This window comes from Melanotaenia boesemani, chromosome 2 (genome assembly GCF_017639745.1).
Source record: "Melanotaenia boesemani isolate fMelBoe1 chromosome 2, fMelBoe1.pri, whole genome shotgun sequence".
In the NCBI taxonomy this organism is placed as follows: domain Eukaryota; kingdom Metazoa; phylum Chordata; class Actinopteri; order Atheriniformes; family Melanotaeniidae; genus Melanotaenia; species Melanotaenia boesemani.
Window position 1 is genome coordinate 9,550,394 of NC_055683.1, and position 6,216 is coordinate 9,556,609.

At 37.8% G+C, this 6,216-nt stretch overlaps 1 long non-coding RNA gene across 1 annotated transcript; it reads left to right on the top strand.

The window, feature by feature from the left end:
- The first annotated feature begins 237 nt into the window (after positions 1–237).
- On the top strand, positions 238–1,107 carry LOC121655342. The gene is made up of 3 exons (XR_006013170.1): positions 238–739; positions 832–961; positions 1,057–1,107. It is a non-coding gene; the product is annotated as an uncharacterized LOC121655342 (long non-coding RNA).
- Positions 1,108–6,216: the final 5,109 nt, after the last annotated feature.

Below are 6,216 nucleotides of genomic sequence, written 5' to 3' on the forward strand. Positions count from 1 at the left end.
GCAGCACAGTTGCTGGTTTTGCACATACCAGCAACTGTTTGCAGCATCCAGAAGGCTTACCATGCAGTACAGCTGCTGGTTTGTATACATCCAGCAGCTGGACTAAAGCTGTTCAAAATAACTACATCAACACACCAGAAAGCATGAGCTTCCTGGTGTATTGATATACCAGCTGATACCCACAGGGTGCAGGGCATGGTGGGTTCGGGGTGGGGTGGGCAGTCAAAGGAACCATCACTGATTTATTCAGCTATTCACAGTTTCACTGCACTATTTGTGTGTACTTAGAGCTGAATGGCCAAATCTTTGACACGAGGATGTTTTTACCGGCAGAAAAGATGTTTTTGTTTAGAAGTTTCTTTTTTAGACGTGTGTACTCCAGACAGGAGACATGTTCTCCTGTGTCCTCTGTGACAACTTCATCCAGCACAACCATCTGCAGAAGATCTACACCATCACACTTCTACATCATCTTCATGAACTATTGGTGCAAACAAGAGACACCACTGCTGGACCACACAGAGAAGTCTTCTACATGCTGCCATCCCAGTCTTTCTTCAAGTAGGTGAGGAAATGTCACCTGTGAAGCTTCACCTGACCACCTGGCTGGGCCTGAGAAAGACCACTGACATCATGCTGCCATGCTGCACAACAACAACAGAGGAAGCAAGACTTCACGGGACTAAGAGACTCCTCCTCCTCCTGCCAGTGACCTGAGTTCCTCACAGTAGAAGAAAAGGTAATGGAATTATTCATTATTATTGTAATTAATATATATTAATCCATGTTGCTGATTACAGCGTCTAAGACCATTTGCTTTGTGTTTATCAGCTCTTTCTCTGCTGTGAGTCTTTCTCTTCACCATCGATCCTGATCATCTATACTGTCATCAAAACTCCCAAAGCATCTTAGTGTGAAACTGCACTGGCCAGGAGAAGACTGGACCTGCAGCACATTTAAGGTATATATTTATCATGTGCTATGCAGGCTTTCAGCTGGTGGTCTTAAATGAATTGAGTTAATACCAACATGTGTTTATCCATTTCTTTTCCTCAGGACCAGTTCCATGTTCATGCCTGCATGACACCAGCTCTTAAAAAGAGTGTAGCAAAGGGCCTTCTCAGTAAGACTCAACCTTCCTGTGTGCAGCAGAGACTGAACTGGTCCATGGAGGCAGCAGATGATCAGCCTCTGGAAAAGGAAACCATCACATGGTGAACACACCGTACATCTCCACTGTGACAACATGTTCTCAGACTGTCTAGAATGCACCAACACACTGGACCACCACCAATGTAAAAACAGAACTGAACTCAGCTTACACCACCAGTCTTTGTAAAGACTAAATGTTATAGTATAGTTTCATATTATTTATAGTTAAAGAATTAGTTTTGCAGTAATAATAGTAATGAAAGAATCACAATAACTGCCAATTATAATAAAATAATTATTTAATAAAGCATATTTATAACATAAATTAAAAGTTAATAATTTCCAAGTGAATTCTATTAAATTAAAAACAGATTATTCCCCTGATAATAAATTATAATGTTGTAAAGGTTTTAGTTTTATTTGTTCTGTTAGCTTCCTCTTTGGTTCCTTTGACTGCCCACCCACCCGAAGACACTCTGTTTATCTTCAGAGTGTGTTGGGGTGTGAACAATTGTCCATATTCCGTATAATCATATGGAATATATAAGATGTATATATTTACATATATATGTGTCTGTATGTGTATGTGTATATACATATTTACTGTATTTTGTGTCAGTTGCTATTATTGTATATTATAAGAATAATAGGTATGTTTATAATTATCATTAGAAATAATAATAATAATAATACATTTTATTTGTTGGCGCCTTTCTAGACACTCAAGGTCACCTTACAGTATAAAACACAAAAACAAATCAATAAATACATTAATAAATTAAAGCAGCGTGAAATTTTACAGTGAGTATGCCAGTTTGAACAGATGTGTTTTGAGTTTGGATTTGAACAGTTGTATTGAATCAGAGTTACGAAGGTCTGGGGGGAGGGAGTTCCAGAGATGAGGAGCAGAGCAGCTGAAAGCTCTGCTCCCCATGGTAACAAGGCGGGCTGGGGGGACGGTGAGGTGGATGGAGGAGGAGGATCTGAAATGATTATTACAGTACAGTAATTATACTGATTATTTATAGAAAGCATCCAGCAGGACTCACACATACATATGTTAACTTTAGATGCTGACTGTGCCTAATATTTAGGCCTTAACAAAAATGAATTGCCTAAATGAAATGGGGCATTGCAATGCCATTTAAAAACTTGGCATTTTCCACCATAAAGACTGCAAATGCAGCTAACAGCAGGTCCACAATTCAGTTAACAACCACAGCATCACAGTGTTGAAGCTGAAGAGACGGCCAAGCTAGCAAAGCCTGGAACATGTTTGTGTGAGTCCTGCTCAAGTGTGGGGTATCTGCTGGTATGTAGGTAGAAAACACATATCTACACTTAACCTTAACTAATATAGACCCCAGTTGGAGACAAACATCATATAAAGAATATAATGTGACCAAATATATTGACAATGATCCTCAGGGTGTTCAAAGTAGTTCTGAAATGCCCACAACTAATGAGGAGGTCACACAGGCCACATCCAGAGATGTGAGTCGTCTTGTAGTTTTACGTTCAACCTGGGGTAACTCAGGTTATGTGTTCATAGATTTCACTAATAATATGATTATCTGGAGTGGGGCTGGGTCTATGAAAGACTGTGTGTACCCACATCGAAGCACAAAAGAAAAGTCTGATGGGATGTGGCTCCACATATCCATTTAAACTGTGATATGTATTTTTTTTTATTACTATTAATGCCCGACAAAGGGTGATGTTTGTTTGAGTGTGTGCTATTAATAGCTTTTTGATTTTCCAATGTTTTATTTCGTATAATTGCTGGCATTTAATATGATTACGTTTATCAAACAAAGCCAGTGCTTTCTTTAGGGTGGAGAATTCTCTTTTTTTCTTTTGTTTGTTTGTTTTGTTTAGTTAGATTCTCCTACTATTTTATTTACATTTTTTAATATATCTGTTAAACTGTATTGTTTTTTTTTTTTTTTTTTTTTTTTTTTTTTTTTTTTTTAATTCAGTCATAATGTTAATATAAAGTATATTTGCTTTGGATATTGCCACATTTTCTTGGAGAAAATGTTTAAAATCTGTGCTGTAATTGCAGATGTTCTGCTTTCTTTGTTAAAATGGCTATTTTTTTTTTCCAATAGTGATATTACTTTTATGTTATATTTATTCAATCTGAAATGTTATCAAACTCTGGTTAATCTAAAAAGTCTAATTTGTTCCATTGTTATAAAATTAATTTCTGCCACATTTATTTTTCAAATTGTCATTCATGTTACTACATTTACAGATTATTGAGTTTCAATGTAATCTATGGCTTCCTTGATTAAAAATGTCTAACTTCTACTTATACAAACTCCACTGATCTGCTTTGTAGAAAGAATAATAAAAATGCACATTTTGAATATTGTCAGACTGAGTTTGAGATTATTCTCCTATTGAATTAAACTTAATTACTACTTGTGCTAAGACTTCAGCAGAAGGTTTCAGATTTTGAGCTTTAAAGACTAATAGTCTTCACTTCAGCTGCATAAATACTTTGTCAACTAGCAGATTGCACTTGTCTTCAAACCTCTTCAACTATATTAAGCACATTTAAGTTAAACTTTTCATCGTTTCATCATATTTTCTCACCAGTGTCAGCTTTTCTTTTGCTTTTTACAATGATTTATTCCACTTTTCACCACTTCAGACCCTTAAAACTGAGAATCATATAGTTCAAGTATAACTACATTTGAAATATATCCAAACAATCTTTAACAACCACATTTCAGCACTCGGTCTGTCCGACATGTTCTGTTTCCTTCAGCACCATGGACAGCAGCACTGTTTGTCTGTTGTGAGCGTTCACACACCTCCTGACAGCACCATGGACAGCGGCAGTTTTTGCACTTCAACCTTTCAACCTTTCAACCTTTCAGCACTTTTAAATTCCACTTTGAGCTATAAATACTTAAACAATTAATTTCAGCTTAATAAATACTTTTCAAAAGTCACATTTCAGCTATCTTTCACTATCTTCAGCCATCTTTTCAGCATTTTATTTCAATCATTCAGCATGACAGCATTCACACATGCTGTTATGCAATAACAGCTTTTTCTAGTGATAAAATTGTTTTTCCCTCTTCTCTGGGGTGTGAACATCGGTCGTCCGCCTACTCCTCTCGCAGCGTTCGGCCCACAGACGCCGTTCATACATCAAATCGATCGGCTCGGCCTGTAGATGTCTGCTATGACTCCTGTTGTCTGTATCTATTAAACTTTTTAAGATATCGAGGGTTGTTCGACCCACCATTTCTCCATAGGAATGAATGGGGAATCTTGGCAGAGCCTCCAAAAACATGGTCTCCTTTGAAACCTTTCTTCTCCTGCATACTTTGGGCTAGAGACTCCATTCAAAGTTTAAATCGATCACAAGGGACTGGGCTATAAATCTTCTATTCAGAATTTTGATATCTTTTATGGTTTATGAGATATGCCAGGTTAAAAATCACTAAAACTTGGATATCTGTTTCACACTCTGATTTTTCAGCTTTTTTCACTCCTCAAACAAACTCTCATAACTCCTACACCGTTTATCGTACAGACACAAATTATATATCAAAACGGAGGAAATCTTCTTGGCTACAAATGAACCCTGGATGATAATGGAGCTGGGAGCTACGGATTTTGAGCTACGCTGCTCTAAAGTCTACCTACGCCCTCCATTGAACTCCATTCTAAAGGCCTTCTGGACTCTGGGCCCAAAGTGCATTTCTCCTGTGTTTTCAACCCATCACCATTTAAATTCTGTTCGCATTACAGTAAAATAAATTACATCCCTGCGTTCCCCAGACCCTCCTGGCGCTCACGGTGAAAAAATTATCTGGATAACTCTTATAGTTTTCTTTTAATGAACAGTTGTTCGGGAGGTGCGCAGAGTGATGAGAACAGTGCAGCTCTGGTCTCTTCTCTGTGTGCCTATCAGCTGAGGTGGGGGCCGTCGTCATGACAACTCACTGACTGCTCTCAGCTGTTAGGAGCCAGCTGACCTTTGCCCTAATCCATTCAGTTTTCTTGATCCAGATCATGGACTTCTCACCTGGTTTTGGCCTCCTATTGAGTCCAGGCATGTCCCTCTGTCCTCTTCTCCTGTGTCCTCCTTGTCCATCTCATTACAACAGGCCACATGTCCTCCCCTATCTCTCCTCCTCTGTCTGTCCTCTCATCATGTCTTTTGCTGCTCACTTACATGATGGACTGTGTTTAAGCTGACAATTCACCTCTTTTCCAGCTCTTTCTGCCTTTTACAATCATTACTTCTACATTCAACCAGTTCAGCACCTTTAATATTCACTTTCAGCTGTAAATCCTTCAACTATTTACTTCAGCTTCATGATTACTGCAGCTGGTGCTTAAGGAAGCAGACTTCAGCCATTTTCAGCCATGTTGAACTGTCTTAAGCACATTTAAGTTAAACTTTCCACCATTTTAACTACATTTAAACACCTGCTTGTGCTTTAAATCCTTCCAACTACTGACTTAAGCTTCATATATACTTCTTCAACAACCATATTTCAGCCCTTTTCAGCCATCTTCAGCGATCTTAAGCACATTTCAGTTCAGCTTTCCACCTTTTTAACTACATTTAAACACCTGCTTGTGCTTTAAATCCTTCCAACTATTGACTTAAGCTTCATATATACTTCTTCAACAACCATATTTCAGCCATCGTCAGTAATCTTAAGCACATTTCAGTTCAACTTTCCACCATTTTAACTACATTTAAACACCAGTTTCAGCTTTAAATCCTTCCAACTACTGACTTAAGCTTCATATATACTTCTTCAACAACCATATTTCAGCCATCTTCAGCGATCTTAAGCACATTTCAGTTCAGCTTTCCACCTTTTTAACTACATTTAAACACCTGCTTGTGCTTTAAATCCTTCCAACTATTGACTTAAGCTTCATATATACTGCTTCAACAACCATATTTCAGCCCTTTTCAGCCATCTTCAGTAATCTTAAGCACATTTCAGTTCAACTTTCCACCATTTTAACTACATTTAAACAGCAATTTGTGCTTTAAATTGTTGAACTCTTCATTTCACCTTC